The sequence below is a fragment of the Helicoverpa zea genome, chromosome 23 (assembly GCF_022581195.2).
Source record: "Helicoverpa zea isolate HzStark_Cry1AcR chromosome 23, ilHelZeax1.1, whole genome shotgun sequence".
NCBI classification, from domain to species: domain Eukaryota; kingdom Metazoa; phylum Arthropoda; class Insecta; order Lepidoptera; family Noctuidae; genus Helicoverpa; species Helicoverpa zea.
Window position 1 is genome coordinate 6,467,817 of NC_061474.1, and position 21,702 is coordinate 6,489,518.

Below are 21,702 nucleotides of genomic sequence, written 5' to 3' on the forward strand. Positions count from 1 at the left end.
TTTATATCAGCTGTCGGATTATAATAGATAGCGCCTACGTCAAAAGTACTCATTTGTATTAACTGACTGCTTGCTAATTTAATTTGGCAGGGCGTAAAAACTCATTTTTTAAATATCTTTTTATCCAGGAAATCTTTGTGGCCCAAAATTTAATTCTGGAGGGTAGCAATTAGGTAGCAACTCTGGGTGAAAAAAAAACTCAATACTTTTGCGCCGTTTCTTCACACTGGGAAAAGTGACAGCCATCCTGATATCAGAATGGCTGTCACCTTTGGATGCTGAATATCTTGAAAACCACGAGGGTAGCAATTGGTAGCAACTGATTGTAGCTGGTAGCAATTAGGTAGCAACTCTCTATATGTATTTCGAGAGGATCGGAGAATTGTGACGGCGGTCCTGACGCTAACCAAATAAGGTCCATTTTGCAGCCACAATTGTTTTAGACAAGTATTCGTGACAAGTGTTCGATATATGTTTAAGTTTTTGTAGTAAGGCCAAAAATGTTTTGCCCAACTGCGCGAGAAGAAGACAGTTTGTTATTCGAGTATTTAAATAATGTTTGCCTAAACATCTTGTTGCATTTTAACTTCAGACTAGATGTGAGAACGTGAGAATCGTCTTAATAGAGTCTCACTGGGTACACCAATGGTAGAAAAAACAATTTGATTGACCTTGCCTTCTTTTGTTTTTTTAAGGAAAATAAATATCGGACAGACTGCAGCATGGCTTACGTTAGATCATTCAGAAGTTTTCCATTAAAACTTAAATCATTTAAGAAATTCTTAATTTTTGTTTCTTGTGCTAGAAAAAAACAACAATGTAGAGATGACCTTGAAAAATATAGGCCATATATAAGTAGCTAGTTTTATATCAACATGCATTCAATGAAAGAAGCCAAGCGTTGAATTAAAATGAACATAAAATGAAAAGAAGCCAACTAAGCCTAGAATTGCATTGCGAGACAATATTACACTTCTGGCTTGAAAAAAACATAGTTGTAACAATTTTGCTACATATGCTAGGGAATCCCACCAATACAAGCTGTATTTTATGTCAACCTCCTGAAATTTTGCACTGATGTTAATCAACACCTTGTATATGGGAACACGAAAGTTAAATGTGTGCTATCTTTCACGCAAAACTGTCAAATGAATTTTGATGACATTTTGACATTTTGACATTTATAGAACAACAATACAGAATTATGGATTCTCGCCACAGAGTGTCTTTGGTTAGCACGTGTGCCTAGAATTTTCAGCCGTTTTAAGTGTTTTGGTGAACTTTTGTGACTTAGTTTTGTGTTTGTGTGTTGTCCTTGTGTTTGTCTCCAGTGGTGTACTGTTATTTCGGTAACTTACTAGTTGTTTATAAGCATAATGGATCAAAATAAACCTCCCGATCCCGATCCTCCCGACATCTCTGCATATGCTCCTCTTTCCCCCAACTATCCGCTATCCCAACTCGCTGATGTTGCTTGCAGCATCGCGGACTCCCAGACCCCATCAACCTCGTATACCAGGAAACGCTCCGGAGATGATGCTAACATTAGCGTGTCAACCCCGCCATCCAAACAACAAAGGAACCTAGTTGGCCGCAGCAGGTACTCAGCTACTGATAAGGCACCTTTTATCGTTCATGTCTCTCGATTGGAGCCCCAGCCTAACGCCGGTACCTCTCTACACCCTGTTACTTTCGGAATATTCCTACAAAAACATAATATTACTAACGTTGTCCGTGATGGTGTTAAAAAAGTTGGTAGGAACCGTGTGTCTGTAGAGTTTAAATCCCCTCAGGATGCAAACTCATTTATTATCAACAGCATTTTACATAAGAACTGCTATGTTGCCTCAATCCCCACTTTTAATATAACTAGGATGGGAGTTGTGACTGGTGTTCCCACAGATTTAAATGAAGAGGAAGCCCAAAAATACTTACAGGTCCCTTCAGGTTGTGGTGAAATCCTGAAAGTTCGTCGCATAAGCAGGAAAGTAGTTATAGATGGAGTAACTGAATTCAAGGCAACAGAGACATGTGTACTTACCTTTGATGGCCAAGTATTGCCTCAAAGAGTTTTTTGCTGTTACACTTCCCTTCCAGTTCAGCAATATGTTTATCCCACCATCCAGTGCCGTAAGTGCTGCAGGTTTGGTCATGTGGAACTAGTGTGTCGGTCCAAGCCTCGCTGCAGTAAGTGCGGCCATGATCACCCTGGTGATGGTTGCAGCACTTCTGAGGCGGAGGCATTCTGTGTGCTCTGCTCAGGGAATCATTTTGCAAATAGCAAGTCATGCCCGGAGTTGGGTAGACAGAAGGCCATTAAGACGGTTATGGCTGAGAAGTCCCTTTCATATGCTGAAGCTAGCAAATCTGTCCCACTTGCTTCTCGCAATTATGCGAATGCTGCAAAAGCAGTTCCCGCCCCCACTCAGTCATACCGCAAAACTGTTTTCCTTAAGCCAAGGACCCATGCCCCTCTATCTCCCTCTTATGATAAAGCTGCCCATCAGCAGATTATTAACTCCCCTGCACCTTCACAGCCTGATGGCTGCGCTCTGAATAACCCATTCATTGATAGTAATGTTTCCTCAATAATAGATATACTTATTAAACTTCTATCTACAATCCTATCCACCAATAATACCCAATTACCGTCCAACGTTGCCTACCAATTAACTAACCTTTTATCAAATATTAGAAATGGCGCCTCGCCAAGTATTCCTTCAATGGAATGTGAGGAGCGTGTGGCATAAAAAGCACGACCTCATATTCCTCCTCAACAAATTCAAGCCTCTGGCTTGCTCTGTAGCTGAGACTTGGCTCACCCCGAGTCTCAGTTTTAATATACCACTATTTAATATTCTCAGATGTGACAGATCTGATGGCTATGGAGGGTCGGCTCTCCTTGTTAATAATCGTGTCCCCCTCTCCACCTTGTCCCTTCCGGTTCTGGATGGTGATATGAATATAGTTGCGTGTAGAATCGAGGGTATCACTGTTTTATCGGTGTATATTTCCCATCCTCAGCGTAGGTTTTTAACCACCATTAGGGACATTTTGAATAGCATAGTAGGACCTGTGCTCGTCATGGGTGACTTCAACTGTCACCACTTTAGATGGGGCTCCAATCGTTGTGATTCGTTTGGGGAAGGTTTAGTAGAAATCTTGGATGATTTAGACCTTTGCATCTTAAATGATGGTAGCCCTACTCGTAGATCCCTTCCAGGACAGCAAAAGAGTTGTGTAGACCTCACATTCTGTTCAGTTGAGTTGGCGGCATCAATTCATTGGGAATGTACTACTCTGACGCATGGTAGCGACCATTTCCCCATTGTTGTAACTTTAATTAATAAAACTTATTTAGAGAAAACTTCTCCTCCACTATTGAAGTACAACTTGTCCAAACCTGATTGGTCGAAGTTTGCATCTTTACTGGAGGGGAAAATTAGTACGCTTCCAAATTTAAATTCAAGTTTCCAAGATTCTTCTGGTCACTGCCATGCTAAGAGCTGCTACGATGGCTTTATCTCGGCCATTACCTCAAGCGCAGACTCTACCTTTCCGTTGCGCAACTGTGCCAGAAATAAAATCCCGTCACCCCCGTGGTGGGATCAAGAATGCACATCGGTTATTAAAGAAAGAAAAGAGGCCGAAAAACAGTACAATGATGCGATGAATAGCGTCAATCTTATACGGTACAGACGAGTGTTAGCTCAATCTCGACGGCTTCTTCGCAAGAAGAAACGTCGCGGTTGGGTTAAGTTTTGCACTTCTCTATCCCCTTCCACTCCTATTTCAGCAGTTTGGAAGAGCATTAATCGTTTCAGGCGAGGCTGCTCCCCATCTATCTCTTCCCCTATCTCGAGACAAACTGCTGAATCCTTTTTCGACAAAATTGCTCCAGCCTATGTTCCTTCTTCCTCAGAACTTCTGCTCCCGTCTGTAAATATTTTGGACGATCCTATGAATGAACCATTTTCGTTGGAGGAACTTGATGCGGTGTTACGTCATGTTAGGGATTCCGCCCCAGGCATAGACGGCATACCGTACTCATTTGCAGTTCATTTTGGTTTTGAAGCAAAAAAGTATTTTTTAGGAATATTAAATTATTGTTATCAATTTGGTTGGGTTCCCGAACAGTGGAAAGCTCAGATAGTAATTCCCCTTTTGAAGCCCGGCAAGACTGCTGATGATCCGAATGGCCTTAGACCAATTGCTTTGTCCTCAGTGTTGGCCAAGATATTGGAACATTTAATTAAAAATAGACTTGAGTGGTTGGTGGAGTCTAGGGATTTACTGCCGAGCCATCAGTTTGGCTTTAGAAAGGGGCTTAGCACCATGGACAGTGTGGCAATTTTGGTTACTGATATCCGTACAGCCTTTTCCAAAAATGAATCTGCTGTAGCCACTTTCCTTGACATCTCTTCCGCATACGACAGCGTCCTTCTTCCAGTTCTCAGGCAAAAATTGCAACAGCTGAGGATTCCGGGTAAGATGGTACAATGTATATGCGCACTCCTCATGTCTCGCTCTTTGATGCTCAGAGTGCAGGGGGAGGTATTTGAGGTGAGACAGACGTGGAAGGGCCTTCCCCAAGGCTCAGTTCTGAGCCCACTACTATACAACCTGTATACAGCAGACATTGGCTCCTGCCTTAATTGTGACTGCCACCTTCTACAATACGCGGACGACCTAGTGTTGTATGTAGTAAATTCATCTATTGCGGACGCTGCCTCATCTCTCTGTCTCTCCCTGGACTCTCTGCACACATGGCTTTTGAACCATGGTCTCACGTTATCCGCCCCAAAAAGCTCGGTAGTGATTTTTTCCCGAAAACTACTGATCCCTCAGGTCTCAGTTAACATTCAAGGACAAGATATTCCCATAAATAATAAAACAAAATTTTTAGGCGTTTTCTTAGATTCAAAATTATCCGGGATTCACCACTTTAACTATTTGATCCAAAGATGCGAAAGAGCAATCTCCATCTTAAAAGCTCTCGCTGGTGTCTGGTGGGGGGCCCATCCCTTCACTATGAAACTGGTCTACAATGCCTTAGTCCGCAGTATCCTGGACTATGGGTCACACTTGGTGATTCCAAGCAACAAAGGTGCCTTGGCCGGTTTAGATAGGATTCAATCTCAATGCCTTCGAATCATCTCAGGTTGCATGAAGTCGTCGCCTATTAACGCCTTGCAGGTCGAATGCGCGGAACCTCCTCTAGCCCTGAGACGTCAGTACCTTGCTTCCCGTTTCCTATCCAGGGTTATTCCCAAGTCGTCCCACCCCCTCATCCCAAAACTCAGAGAGCTTGACACTCTTTGTCACAGCTCCAAATATTGGGAACACAAAGAAATCCCCCTATTCCTAAAAGCATACCGGTTTTTTCAAAATTTAGAATCCCCCATTGCTCCATATCCCAGACTTCCTCTATTTAATTACCCCTATGAAGTACTTTGCTTCACCCCTAAAATATTCTATAACATTGGCATATCCAAAAACTCCCCATCGGCAAATTCGGCCTTTAATGCGGTTTTGGGTGAACGATGGATTGGGTTTCAAAAGTTCTTCACGGATGCTTCCAAATCAAATGGTGGCTGTACTGGAGCCGCGGTTTACTATCAGAACTCTAAAATAATTTTGAAATTCAAATGTCCGAAGGAGTCTTCTGTATTTACAGGCGAGTGTGTGGCACTATTGGAAGCTTGTCGTTTTATAGAGTCCCATGAGATTAGCTATGGAGTTATCTTTACTGACTCCCTTAGCTGTCTCCAAGCCCTATCCCAGAATCCCTTTAGAACTAAACTCCATTTTCCTATTGTCCTGGATATTAAAAAGTCCCTTTTCTCCTGCACTAGGCAAGAGAAAGAAGTTCACTTAGTCTGGATTCCTAGCCATTGCGGTATAGCGGGCAATGAATGTGCCGATGCATTGGCCAAAGATGCGTGTTCATCTGAGTCTGCTGACCTTGTACACTTCTCCCTTCAAGGGCATGACCTGCTAAACCTCCCTAAATTGAGTCTTGAGACCTCGTGGCAGGAATGCTGGAACATCTCCAGCAAAAAGAAGGGTAGCTCTTATTTCGCCATTCAACCGGTTGTAAAACCAAAACCGTGGTTTTCAAAATTTAAAAAATACCCTAAAAGGGTAATTTCAGTCCTGTGCAGAATACGGTTAGGTCACTGTTGTACACCGGTCTTTCTGCGCAAAATTCGGGTGCAGGATTCATCCCTCTGCGAGTGTGGACTGGATGAGGGTACCCTGGACCATATATTTTTTGACTGTCCTAACAACTCATCCTTTGATTTATATGGTCGTCTCCAAAAACTTAAAATTCCTCTCCCTACTAATTTCCGTTCCCTCTTATCCCACTCCTGTCCAGAACTGCTCCAGATGCTGTTGATGTTTATACATCAAAACAATATTAAATTATAAACTGTGGCCTATATTTAGGCCTCAGTTTGTATGGTTGTGGTATATGTATGTTATGTGTTACTAACATTTTCTTGTTATTTTTATATATGTAAATGTATTTCTGTTTGTTTCAGTGCCGTCCTACTAACACATTAAGTTACACAAGATCGGCCACAGCTCCGTCTTAAATCAATATATAATTATTATTTTTATTTTTTTTTCATTAAAAGCACTACTTGCTTGTCATCCCACTTGTCATTGGCAGAATCGTCGAATTGACATCGACACGGATTGCCATATCCAAAAATAGAATAGAATACAGAATTATAAAAATCTTTAAAAAAATGCTTGTTTTTGTATTCTGGTGCATATATCAGTTCCGAAATGACATGGGTGAAACCATGTGCGGAAGCTAGTGTACTGGGTTCATAAATCAGTATATTTTTCTTCTACGACATTGAATATTCTTGAACAGTTTTCACACAAACCAGGAAACGTCAACGGAAACTGGCCATTAGAAGGCGAGAGAATTTTAAGAAATAGGAAATTGTAAACGTCTTGTGAAGTATGTTTCTTATTTATTTTACTAAATGGTTGTGATGTTAATTAAAAGAATGACTAAAGGTTATGGCACACATAAACAGCACAGTACGGAACAGCTCCAACCCAGCGATTAACTTGTTATAAGAATTTGACCCTTAAATCATACCTCATATGTACCATTTTATAAAATCAATATAAAAAGCTAAAGGCGGGATGACAGCGAGCTTGTATCTACCTATCAACAGCTGCACCGTTCATGTGTGCAATGTCATTCATGTCAGTCAGTAACAAAACACAGTCTTCTTTTGTATAGTAGGAAATGAGAAATCATCAGATGACCACAGTTTACCAGGGCCGAAGTAACTGTGTCGAACACTGAAGACAAACTTGGTCATAATTAACCTGCTTTAAGCAATTTTTTTCCATTACTGAAACACAAAAGCCGTTAAGAAAAACAGTTGTGTTTATTCTAGAATTTTCTTTGAGAACCTACTCGTGACAATGAGTCTTTAGTTTCATTTTATCTTTGAACAAACTGCTCTTTGAGTTATGAATGGCTATGAATAGTCCGTGGGTTGTCCAACATTGAAATAAAGGGTATGTGGGATGGGTGGATCTCACACTGCCTTGCGTTACATTTTGATAACCGCTCGCGCTGTGTTTATATCAGTGATCGCTAATACGTTACCTCAATCAAGATGAGTTAGTGGTAAAAGTGCTTCATAAGAATGTTAGTGATAAAATAGCCAAAACGAATGTTGTTTAAATTCAGTCATTTCTACTTCTTATCAATATTGAGAAAAATATCTTAGAAAAACTTTTTACTTTGACTTTTCAAATCGCCATCAACAATCCACAAGTGTATTGCTCAACACTTGAAACTTTTCTGTTGTAGAGGAGATCATGTCCTAATAGTAGGATAAAACACAGACTGAGGAGTATAGTTTCATTGGCTTTTAATACTTTAGTAGGAGCATCGTTCCGCTTCCCAACACTTTGGTAGTGTGAGATCCGCTAAAGTCGATAAAATTTATTGACACGCTATGTTGATGTCGGAAAAGTGTGTATTCTTTAAATATATCGTGTTTTATAGCATACATTAGATAATCTATCGATGTTTATGTTTTCATTCGGATGTGACATAGTGGTGTGCGAAATAAACGAAAAAAAAATCATTGTGTTAATTCTTGTATATTTAATTTTTTGATACTGAAAGCTCTTGCTATTTTCAGAATTACCTAATAATGTGACCTATATATACTTGAGAATTGAAAAAATATAACAGAAAAGAAAACTTAAAATCTTTTCTCAGAAGCCATAATGATGAAACCAATGTTATCACCTGTACATAAAATTATTAATTAACGCTATTAATTGGAAACTCGTTGAGTACGTCAAATATAACTTACGTCGAACTTGGCGTAGATACGGTGAAGTTTGAGTAAAGTTCTCACGGCTTAATGGATTTGCTTCAATAGATATACTTGTAAGTACGTATTCTGAAACTTGAGAAATTAACGGTTCCTGAAGGCTATAAATAAAGTGTAGGTAAGGTACAATTAACAAAATTTTCTCAATAACTTATTGCACTAACGACTACATTCAAAGCTGAAGTGTTAAATATTTCAAAAAGCTTTAATGTAGGTTTAACTAAACCCAAAAAGTCACTTTTAGTCAACGTTTTAAAATTTAAAATACGTGTGTATCAATAGATTTCCTCCTTAGTAACAATTTATCTAATAAACAAAACATCGAACATAGTATGCGCATCACAATATTGGAATGTTGGTGTATTATTAATGACATTAATAATTATTTATTGCTTCAATCTTGTTTGCAGGAATGACCGTTATGGCGCAAATATGCATCTTTAGATATCTTTGAGTAAAAGACAAATGCTTTTACTATTTTATATTTCCGCCTTAAAACGACCACACACACGTCTTCTCTTTCGTAATGTCTCAATATACAGGTACCTACCAAATTCTATTTTAACAATATAAAAATGTGTATGTATTTCCTCACCTCTAATCTATCTGAAGTTCCTATTCTCACAACCCCTCATCACCGCCCACAAAACGATAAAAAAATCCCACTAATCCATCTTCAATTCGCTAACAACCAGTTTATCTTTTAAATCAGTACCACGGAACAGCCAACAATTACCATATACTGATAGGACGGTAATCGGTGACCTCGAAGGTGACCTTGGTCGTCTGAACTCGAAGTGTACTGAAATGAGCCAGAAATAGTTTTGTCCCCACTAGTAATGAGTGAAGATGGCTACATGCCAATGTAGTATTATCAGTTCGATGCAAACGCGGATGGTCGCCGGAAAAATAAATATTTTGTTTATTTTTTTGGTGGCGACCAGATTTTTACTTGCTGTTAAAAAGTAGGTTTGAAATAAGTAAAATTCATTAAAATTATTTGCTTTGTCTTTTGATCAATTAATTGCGCTTTTTTAATCGAAGAAATACTTAACATTCACTGCACTTACCGCAATTTTAAATAAAATAAATAAACGCTGTACCAGATTCCAACAAAAAATCCTCAATTTGTCCCTTCAGTACAATTTAGGATATTTTAAAACACTTTAAAAGTATTGCCAAGATTAAATGTGACAACTGACTAATTGCGGATTATATTTATTCACGTGACGACAACGCTCTCATTATTTGACATAATGGAAATAACAAACAAAAATAATTACGTGTGTAACCTACTTGGAGCTTAAACCCTGGTAATGTATAAATAATGGACAAGACGCTTAGTTGCTGAAAATAATAAATTGTCAAGCCATAATTTTATTTCTCAGTCACAATTTTCCCGCGGTTTCACCCCCGTCTTATGGAAACTTCTTCTCGTATCCGGACTTAATTTAACCTTAGTTACACGAGGATAGTCCAGTTTACCAAGAGTGAAAGAGTTATTCAAATCAGTCCAGTAATTTCGGAGCCTACAGAATTCAAACGAACAAACAAATCGAAAACAAGTTTATTCTTCATTATATTAATAGAGATACATAGATTGTCCAGTCAACGGTGTCAATGGCTTTAAAAAAATATTACTCATAGTTATTGCTGTTACGATGATGACGAAATATGTAGATTTGGTTGAAAATATAGGACAACACCTGTTTTTGTTACTGACAAATGTTTTGGGTATTTGAGTTTTCAAATATTATCATTATGTGCTCATTGTCAGTAAATATTTCTCAATCATTTGCATCAAAATTATTATCACAATCAAGGTAAAGTTCAATGATAAACGCGACCCTAGATAGGAGAAACGCCTGAAGGTATATCTTATCGAGTCTAGTTTTCTTGTTGTTTTAACAACATTTTCTCAAAAAACCGTCATATGCAATTTTAAATTGAGAGATCTACATCCCACTTGAAAAGTTATGTAAACAGTAAACTGTAATTCTTTTATCTCATATCCGTCATTACCAGAGTAGAATTGTCTAATTTATTCAAACAACAAAAATGTTAGTACATTTTTCATTTAAAAATGCGTTGTATGACGTTATTAAATTCTTTGGGATAGTTTAGCGGACGCATTTTTTCCTCACTAAAAATAATTATTACTCAGACCGAGGTTACACTAGATTACGAGACGACCTGTCACAAAATACCGTTTGGATAAGTTAATTGAATTTTTAAAATATAAAAGAACGTTGTAATACGTTGAATAAATAATAAAATATTGACGGTAACGTATGTAGTTAAATAAAAATATGAGAAAAAAGTCATTACTTAAAACGATTACCGTAGGAGTTATTATTTAAGTCTTTTATATTTGATTCACCTGCATTATAAATAATCTGTAGAGTAAATCTAAACTACTTACTGTTGAGTTCTGAACAGGACGTTCTTTATTTATATAACCTTAATTCACAGTTAATAAAATATAACATAATACGCTTTTAGAATATTTACGCAAGTATTTACGATATTTTGTCATATGCGACCATGGTCGCCACAAAGATAATATTGTTACTAACTTTATATTAGTAGCGTTTCCACGCTACAAATATTTACGTTTTGTGGTCATGCCTTTGATTAAAAGGTTATTCTGTAAAGTTTTGGGGATATTGCAAATATCGGAAATGTAGGTATTTAAAAAATGTGTCTGACATGGCTAACTACAAAAATAATGTTAATATTCGGGACATACTATTCATACAACGTTTTACCAAAGGGTATAAAGTCACCCAGGTAGATGGGTTGAGAAAGTCAGATAGTCAGTCGTACAAGTACTCAGTTGCATGTGGTTGGGAGCTAACCCCAACACAGTTTGGGAAAAGGCTAGGCAGATGCAAATAATGATAGGGGAAATATATTGCATCATGATGAATGACCATCATGGAGAGGCCTATGTCCAGCAGTGGACTGCGATAGGCTGATGATGATGATGACGATGATGATGAATGACCACGATATACGCTCTTACATAACATTTTAATGAAAAAAATGACATAAAAATCCAAGTTCAAACGGTGGTAACGATAGTAAAATTTTAATTGGAACGCATAAACGTTCGTACACTTTAGCAATGACACTGGTACATACGGAACTGTTATATTAAAATTTGGGCCTCTGCCAAGCGTGCGACAAAATATAAGACATGACAGTTGTAGTAAGCTTGTTTTGTATGTTCTGTTGATCTTGAAACCAATGTGAATGTATCAGCATCTTTTTGAGTATATTCACCTCTATTTTACATTGTTGTTTGAGAATGTAAATGTCAGTCCTGGGCTTGATCTTTCTTTGGTCGTGTCAGATTGCCGTCTTTTTGGACCATGAGAGTGAGGAAATAGAGAATGCACCTGTATCTGCGCCTGCCGAGGGCTGATCTTCTTTGCTGTCAAGAACAATAGTCTGGAAGTCTCGATCGTCATGATTTTGGTTATATCATTGTACGCTCAGAGAATTTAAAAAAATGTGATTTTCAAATACTGAAAACTTTATTAAAATTGTATGAAAATAGGGAAAATACCTATTTGAAATCTGTATTCTGCTAATTTCTCAAGGCCGTGTGCCATGTCCACGGTATATAATCATTTTGGGACCGATTTCCCACATCAAAATAATAGGGAAGACAACACCAAATGAAGATATACTGAGAAGGTGACTGATTCATATGCAAGTACCTTGATAATGGCCTCTCGGTCACTACACACGTGGAAGCGCCGAGTGCCAAGCCAGAACGCTTAATTATCTACCCATAGTGCTATGAAAACTGTGTAGTACTGTGCAGATTTAATTAGAAGCATCCGATTTTAATCGCTGCGATAATTTATTAGCTTCAACTTGTAGTAATATTGCGTATTTCAAGAAATACTAGGCTTAGGGTTACCTTTAGAGAAGTCTTATTCAATTTGTCTAAGTGCAGGTGCAATCGATTTATAAGAGAAAGTATTGCTACAATTTAATGCCGCAACTTTATTGAAAAAAAAAACTAAGCCAAAATAGCTATAATTTGGATCACAGTAACATTTTTGACAGATAAATAATAAAACCTTTACTTAGTTGAAAGATTTACTAAGATTATATAATATCAAACAGATAGGTCAATAAAACGCTTCACACACACGGGAATCCACTCATTTATAGTGACCACCAGCAAAAAAGTATTTGTCAATTTTGAAATTTTGTCCTCCTCATAGTCCATCAGTTTTATCCTACTTTTTAATTTAGATAATAACCAAATATTGCACATACATTTTCCCTAAAAACGACATTCTGTAAATACGTGTCAATGTTTTCTTCCTACAAATCGTCCTCAAACGGTGCCAAGCCCCTTGGCATTGACTTGCACATCCAAAGCGTGAACACTAGTTAATTAGTACGAACCATGGAGAAGGGAAAGATAGCGGAGATGCCATAAGAAAGGTAGGTCAGGCGCCTTCTTGTAGGTCAAGTAATGTATGGTAACGCGTGACCCGTTAATGGTACTAACGAGACTTTCAGGTTCCTTGTCAATTTAAAACCAATCCGTCAAGGATTGGTCTTTATTGATTGGTGATATGATTAAAGTATGGGTGGGTTGTAAAAAAAGCGAATAGAGGCGGAGCTACTACCATTCCTCGTCCCCCGAACACCTGCATTTTGGCTTCTTTCGCGCTACTTTCTTAGGAGGTGCGTTATGACATCTCCGCTTGTCATTTTGTTTTCCATGGTATGGACCGTATGTTTCCTCGATTCTAGTAAATTGGCCGGTAAGTGGGCGGCGACGAGTGTTACTGTCAACGTTCGCGCAATTGCGTACTTTAATCGTACATTGTCACAACATAGTAGTTAAAAGGATTGTTCAGTTGCATACGACCATAAACACATTAGCTATAGGTAATACAATTTTTCATGAAGTTGTACCTAAGTTTCAAACTTCTAGAAGTACCTGCATGTTCCTCAAGGATGTCATGGTTAAATTAAAAATGATTTTATCGCTAAACAAGTACCTAACTGTAACACTGTTTGAATTTTAAAGTACAATTAATAATGTTTTATGCATCAAGTATCTTAGCTATTGTTATACACGTATTATATGCCTTCATTTATTTGTAAACCTATTAAAAGCTTAGCGGCACGAGCATTGAACCGATAAATGACAACCCCTGTCCGTCTATAAATATATATTACATTCTGTATCTAATTATACCTTTAACAATACATATACAATGTAGACATTTAAAATATTCCCCGTAAATAAGATCATTGAGCCGATAACTGACACCCACAATAAATATTATATATCAACACCTATTAATAAATGACTGACGGACTATATTAAGTACATTTCCACCCACATAATACTTGTAATAAATATTGTGTATCAACTCATATACATGCAAAGTGAGATGTCTCCAAATGACGACAGATCTTGATGTCATAGAAAATACCCGTCACACAAATATGATATCGCGTCATAAGAATATTGGTTATAATCCAGGAGATTTTTAGCAAGTGCAGTAAAGTTGTGGAATAAATCACCTGTTTAGCCTTTTCCCAAATAGCTGGGGTCGGCTTCCAAATGAAGCCTTCATTTCTTTGATTAGGGAACATCGAGGGTTTTAAAATTGGCCCCATAGTCATTACTTAAAGCTGAGCTTACTTTGTTCTTGCATGCGATTTTAATATGCTATTTCATACAAATACTTCAATATGTACTCGATTTTTACATATATTAGTTAAAACATATAAAGTATTAATATAATACAAATTTATCAATAACAGCCGGCATGAAATTCGGTTTCCAAACGGGAAATTGAATTCTGCCATAACCAGTTCTGCTGCAGACACCGATTGCTCTTGCTTACTTGCATAATTTTCAGTAATAATATTTCTTTTGTTATTAACCATCACAAAGAAATAAAATTTGTATCCTATGTATCAGATGTAAATTGATAAAAAAAAAGATTTTACACATAAAGTTAACTTGTGTTGAGAGTCTTTTTCAGCATAATTATGTCCATCCTTATAGCTTTTCGCACTAGGGGATTTTCCGCGCGGAAAAACCGAACGATTTTTGCCGCTCGTAATGTGTTGCGCGTAATATCTTGGATTAGGCAGACATTAGGCATAATATATTTTTTTTCTAGACAATATTAGTGGTTTGAAGTAGTTGTAGTAGTTTGACGCAGCGGGTAAAACCACTAATTACTATCGTCCACATGAAACTGCTGATTAATCCAAACACTCTCTATTGCAAATACACGATTAAAAATGTAACGAAAGCAGCTGCAATGTTTCAAGTGGCTGTCACGGCGGCCATTTTGTTATAAATGGCGGGAAATTGGGTGGCGCTCATAGATGAAAACCTGTCGGTATCGCACTGTGTGATGCCAATTTATATTAATTTATTAGAGTCTGCTTAATACACGTATTTTTAAGTTTTTTTTTTGGAAATAGTACATTTTGGATACTGTCCTAAGATTATTTGAGGTTGAATTTTAAGATGAACATGAAAGCTTTTAGGTATATGCAAACTTGAAGGTAATTAATTCCGTAGTCAAATCAATCAATTTTAATTTTTCACTATAGAAAACATTTTCCCAGTCTAAAAAATGTATTGATCAAACACAATATCTCTAAAAGCTACGACCACGCGAACTTCATACATTATTTAAGGTCTAATATTAGCCACTGAATTCAAAAGGTTTACCTAAATAGCCTTTTAAAATATTGATTTCTATTGAAAACCTTTCTGGACGAAGCATAATGAAGGGTTAATAAAGGCCCACTTTAATTTTCAACGTAGGTTTTGATTTAAAGCTTCAATAGACAATGAGAGTGCTTGAGATTCAATGGGGTAGTTTGCGTTCTATACTTAAATCTGTTTTAACGTTTATTTAATATTTTGTGGCTTTTTATTGGTTAGTATTTAATTTTGTGTGGTTGATATTATGAGAATTAAAATTGTTTTATTTATTTACGATAATTATGTATAAAATGCTTCAATATAATCGTAATGTTCTACCATGACGTAAATAACAGCGATTTCACACTGGTGGATTTTCGTGCGAATCGAAAAACCCCAGAAAAACTGAGCGGAATATCTTCTGGTGTGAACACGCTGTAAATGTAAGTTGCTGTTAACAGCTATCACAAGTAATCGAATTATTGGTTTTAGAACAGTCCAAAAAAAAAACTGTATTATTTTTAATAAACTGCTAGCAATTTAAAAAGATTGGCAACCAAAAAACTTCATAAAAACCTATGAAAACTTATTATAAAACACAAAAGAGAAATGTTGAAATCCACACTGGCCATCACAACCTAATTTTTCAAAATTCGAACCCCCACGAAATTGGAACGTCTCGCGTATTATTTATCACTCTCAGTTACCCAACACACTCAGTTTATTAGTTTACTCATCGAACGACAAACAAAAGACAGGGACGGAAAGAAGTTTTACTCAATTACTTAGTTTGTCTCTGTTTTGTTATAGAACTATTTTGTTCTCTTTGGATCAGGTGGCTCTGATGTACTTTTAGTAATGTTGCTTGATTTATTTACTTTTGTTCTTTATGTCTTTTTCCGTCGTATTTGGTAAATTAAATAATGAAATTGATGGGACGAAGAATGTTTTAAGCAGTAAACCAAGAATGAACTACCATTTTGCTGTGTAATGATAATAATGCATTTTTTTGTTCCCAAATATGATTTGAGTTTATAGTTTTTTTTTATAGTATATGTAGAGGAAACAAGCTTAGTTCTGGTCTCATCAACGTTCTTTTTCTTAAGTGTAAGAAGTCTAACAGAGGTATGTGGGTAATAGAGGTATGGTAGGTAGAGGTAGGGATGCCGTCGCCTCCTTCTGCGAAGCGGTCATGCTCGAGAAGGTGGAACGCCAGAGAGTGCGCACCTCTGATCCCGGCCGCCCCCGCGCTGGACCAGGTAGACACTACGGGCGCCGGGTGTCGCGTGATGACTCCCGGCCACCGTAGGCGTGGGTCTGTGGGCGGTGAGTTCGGGTGGCTCATCGTCCCTCTGTCTACTTAGACGACAGACCCGAGTCGACGGCGCGCGTTGTTCCACGCGCTCCTCAAAGAGATGTCAGCAACCCGCAGGCCCAGCAAGGCCAAGGCCTGCCGGGGCTGCGGGTTATTCGAAAAAGATACCGCGGCCCTAGTATATAAAAGGCCTATGACGGAACACGACGGTTTTTAGTCAGTAAGAGTCTGACACTCCCTCACCGCTGCTAACCCACAGCGGGAGGGGTCATTTGATGATTTTGGTACACTTGGATAGCAATAGCTTTATAAAAGTTACTTTGGTAGTGATCCGCCCAGTCGTACTTGAGAGCTTTGTTTTATTCACTAAACCATCACATTATTTTGATTGTGCTGACTTAATTTGATTTTCGAAATTTGATCTCCGAGATCAGTCAAGGAAACCAGAGAGGGAAAAAGTACGTAACAACAAAAAACAGTAGTATTACATTACTTTGACGATATTCTCAGTACATCACATCGCTTTGTACAATGATCTGAAGACTTGAATGTCATATATTGTAACTAAGAGAACAGTAATGCTCTTAGAGATCCAATGTGGTTTATTTGAAGATATATATAACACAAAGTAACTTTATATAGTACTGATATAATGTTTCTATGTCCGGGTCAAGTGTAATAAGATCCTTTGAGAATACATTTGTCCTTGTCATTGCTTTGGTTTCGCTGAATAGCAAAGAAGACTGAAATTAGTTGGTAATCTAAATTGAACCTTATTTCTGATAGCTAGAGGGTTCAAAATTCTTATTTCTGTTTCTTTAACATTTTACTTTAGACAAGGTATTTTGTTCTCTTTAGATTTTACTTGTACCTAGTTGATGTCTATGGTAGTTGTCGTGATATTTTGTCTCGATAAGCTTTTTCTTTGCATAATTATAAATATTGTGATCATAGTAAAAATATGGCATAGTCAAAATTTAAGAGAGTAGAAAACATTTTTTTCAAATATAAAAAGTTTTTGTTTTTAAGTAAACCAGTTACAAAGATTATGCTTGTTTTTTTTAATGAAATGAATTTCTTCACACTTCGTTACGTTCGTTCGAGGAAAATGTGATGAAAAAGATTTTTCCTCTTGTTATTTATTTACTTATTGACCCCGTAGTCGGGTTTAATAACACATTACGAAAATTATTAAACGTACTTTTTAATTTGCTGAAAGGTTTTCTCACTTTTTACTTACCAAGTGCAGTTCATAGAATCTGTAACAAGAAAAGGTAATTGATAGTGAATATTTTAAAATTAAACGGGTTTATAGTGTAAGAAAAAAAAAAAATATATATTTAATGCTTTTAATAAAGACAAACAATAATGTTTATTGTCGACTAGTTCGTCCTGGGGAATTTCTTCCAGTATCCGAACAAAATATATGCTGTTTTACTCTGTTGGAGTCGTGGTGTCTTAGAGGGTAAAGGACCAACCTCTCAAGTATGAGGGCGCGAGTTCGATCCCAGGTCAGGCAAGTACCAATGCAACTTTTCTAAGTTTGAATGTACTTTCTAAGTATATCTTAGACACCACTGGCTGTGTTTCGGACGGCACGTTAAACTGTAGGTCCCGGCTGTCATTGAACATCCTTGGCAGTCGTTACGGGTAGTCAGAAGCCAGTAAGTCTGACACCAGTCTAACCAAGGGGTATCGGGTTGCCCGGGCAGCTGGGTTGAGGAGGTCAGATAGGCAGTCGCTCCTTGTAAAGCACTGGTACTCAGCTGAATCCGGTTAGACTGGAAGCCGACCCCAACATGATTGGGAAAAGGCTCGGAGGATGAGGATGATGATGATGACTCTGTGATTGTCTGGTTTCAGGGATTTTGGGGTACAAATGTTTTTTTTAATCACTCTAAACCATCCTTAGAAATACACATTTTGAAATTCAACAGAAAAATACGCACTAAAAAAATAGGTACCAATAATTTTGATAAAACCTCCATGCTAGAATTCCTACTCTTTGCTAAAACGGGGACAAGAGCCCATGTTTCTTTCAGCAAGAAATACCCACGCTATATGCATTCAAGTGCTATGTTACGGCCTAGAAAAGCATTTACTTTGAACCAAGCGTTTTGAAAGACATTTTTATTCTAGCACTGAATATACTGAGTTTTTTCTTCGCGAATAATGCGGTGGCGGGAAATTTAAAATTTTAATTTTCAACTTGGAATTAAAAATGAGGTTTCTGTAATGTTTAAGTGTGGTTTAAGATTGTTTTTTATGAATGTTTCTGATAAGGAGTTTTAATATAGATTTCAATCTATAGTTCGGCCATTCAGAGAATGCGTTCCTGACACGTCGCGATTGAACTGACGACGTAACTTTGCAATGGCGTTGCAGTTACGATAAAAATATTTTTGCTGGTTGTTTACCGTTTTAACAATTGAGGAGCATTAAAACAACATTATTATATCAATAATCAATGAATGTTATAATTTTGTGCCAAACTGAGTGTCAAATAACTTGGTAAACAATATTTTTCTAAATCTATACTGCGCTATTACAAGGTTATGTCAGCGGTTTATATTTTGTAGTGCTGTGCTAAAAATAACAGGCAAGTATCGTAATCTGTTCTTATACAGTTATAATATAAAATAATACGTTTTGATTTTCTTTTTAAGAATTGGAAAATAATGGACTATAAGACTTAATTATAACGTTTATGAAATATAAAAATAAAACTATGACCAAACCGCATTTTTATACTTAGATTAAAAATGGTAACCCCAAATGGCGTTATGGGCCGCCATTTTGTGACGCTAAAACAGTCGTCCGTTGTCGTTTCGTGCGCATAGACCACGTTTTTCAAGTGTTTTCGATCTGTTTTTATTTGATTACCCGGCTTTTGTTAGACCGAGATATCAGGATTGATTCTGTTATTGATAATAATATAATTATACATGTAGGCGAAGATGATGATGAAGACACCACCTCCTCAAGCAAATCGGAGTCTGATTAATATTCTGTTCGCACATTCAATTCAATGTACTTGTAACAAAGAATAAATAAAACAATTTTATTATATGAATATTACCTTTTTTTGGTTTCCACTTAAATAACTAAAATATAAAACAAATGATTCCGCCAATTTAAAACGAAAATAATCTTAAAATAATGCGGCGGTTCATTTTGAAGGAACGGTAACGAACTCAGTGTTATGTTGTGCCCATCACTATATGTTTTGTTAGTCAAGTAATTTAGATGAATTGTCAAGAATAGTTCGCACTACTGCGTCATTTAGGGATAGAACTTCAGTTCAAAATGTCATTATTCTGTCAGTGAACCATTAGAGCACCCACACACTCCAAACTTTTAGTCAGCCGATAGTTTGTTTAAAGTCATAGATGAGTATGAATATGAATGTATGCTCATTGCAAAGATCTTTTTTTTTTTAATATTTACATTGGGATAAAAGGGTAACACTAATGGTATGTCTGCGCCTTTCTCTTGATTGGTTTTGGGTTGGAGAGGTATAATACATTACAAAGATCAGGTATTTACCCTGCGTCATACCGACTGTAAACTTAGTTCGGAACCAAGATTTTCTTTAAAAAATAAATTGCCAACCATCGGGCAAACTATCGGCTGTCTGCAAAGTGTACTTACAAAGGTACAGTATCATCATCATCATCAGCCTATCGCAGTCCACTGCTGGACATAGGCCTCTCCAAGTGCACGCCACTGAGATTGATTTTCGGCTGCTCGCATCCAGCTCCTGCCAGCCGTCTTGCGCAAGTCATCACTCCACCGTGCCTGAGGAAGTCCTACACTATGTTTGCCGAGTACAATACAATGTAACACATATTATTATTTAGCATAATACTTACAAAACAATATGCAGTAAACTACACTATGTTACGACCTAGAAAACCGTATACTATAAAGCATCATCCTCCGAGCCTTTTTCCCAATCATGTTGGGGTCGGCTTCCAGTCTAACCGGATTCAGCTGAGTACCAGTGCTTTACAAGAAGCGACTGCCTATCTGACCTCCTCAACCCAGTTACCCGGGCAACCCGATACCCCTTGGTTAGACTGGTGTCAGACTTACTGGCTTCTGACTACCCGTAACGACTGCCAAGGATGTTCAATGACAGCCGGGACCTACAGTTTAACGTGCCATCCGAAACACAGCCAATGGTGTCTAAGATATACTTAGAAAGTACATACAGACTTAGAAAAGTTGCATTGGTACTTGCCTGACCTGGGATCGAACCCGCGCCCTCATACTTGAGAGATTGGTCCTTTACCCACTAGGCCACCACGACTTTAAACCGTATACTATAAAGCGACAGATTTATAAAGAGATTTTTATTCTCACAACGAAGCAAGCTTTTTGCTGATGTTTCATTTTTAGAGAGAATTTCATGTTTAACCACTGTGTAAAAAGGAAGTTAGTTCGCTTGTTTTAGAGTATAATATTTTGTTCAGGTTTTATACTTAAGTGGAGCAAGTTATTATCTTGTTTCTGTTGTTACTGTATTCCAAACGGCTGGCCTCTTTTGAAAAGTATTTTCAATTGTCAATCTGGGAAATAAACTAAACCTATGTATATAGATAACGTAGCCTTCTCTCAGACATGACACACACGCTAATATTATAAACGTAAACTTTAGATTTCTGGATATCTATTACTGTTTCAAGCAAAAGTACCGAACAGATAGCGCATACATAGGAATAACAATAGGCTAATTCTATGGGGATGTAATACGCAGTTCCCTTGGGAAATGAATGAAAACGCAGGAAACTGCTCGTACAAGAATACAGATCCATAAAATGAGCGACGCTTGTAGGATATAGCTAGTTTTTAATTCACTCAGTCGTAATTATATTTTGTAAAAAGCCCTGGAATTCTCAATTTGTATCCCTTTTATTACAGTAGCGGGGATTAAAAAATATCTATTTAAGTAAGCCGTTTTAGCCTTACCATAAATTTATTGTTAAACCCAGCTTAAAATTATAACCGGCGATTAAAACTGTGAGATTAGGTTGAAACCTTTTTCGAGTCTTTATTGTTAATAATTTTAAATAAATAAATTGTAGAGGTAGATAAATATTCAGCCTTACTTATAACCGTCAATTAAATATAAGTAATACTTAAGGGCTGTTTAAGAAAATTCTTACTTATAAACGTTGCTTAAGCATGTCTCAACTAACATTTAATCACTACTTAAGACTTTAAGTAGTGATTAGTTAAAATGTTGCTTAGAAGGTGATTAGAGATTTTATAAGTAAGGGGGTTAATGT

General features: G+C 37.2%; 1 protein-coding gene across 4 annotated transcripts in view; it reads right to left on the reverse strand.

Moving 5' to 3' along the window:
• The window catches only part of LOC124641882 (octopamine receptor beta-2R), a 204,845-nt gene that overhangs the window by 97,657 nt on the left and 85,486 nt on the right, over positions 1-21,702 (reverse strand). For 3 of the 4 annotated variants that reach the window (XM_047180132.1, XM_047180131.1, XM_047180134.1), the window contains one exon: positions 17,652-17,670. The exons of the other annotated variant lie outside the window; for it this stretch is intronic. The gene's annotated coding sequence lies outside the window, so the exon portion shown is untranslated. The remainder of the gene's footprint in view (positions 1-17,651; positions 17,671-21,702) is intronic. 4 annotated transcript variants of the gene reach the window in all.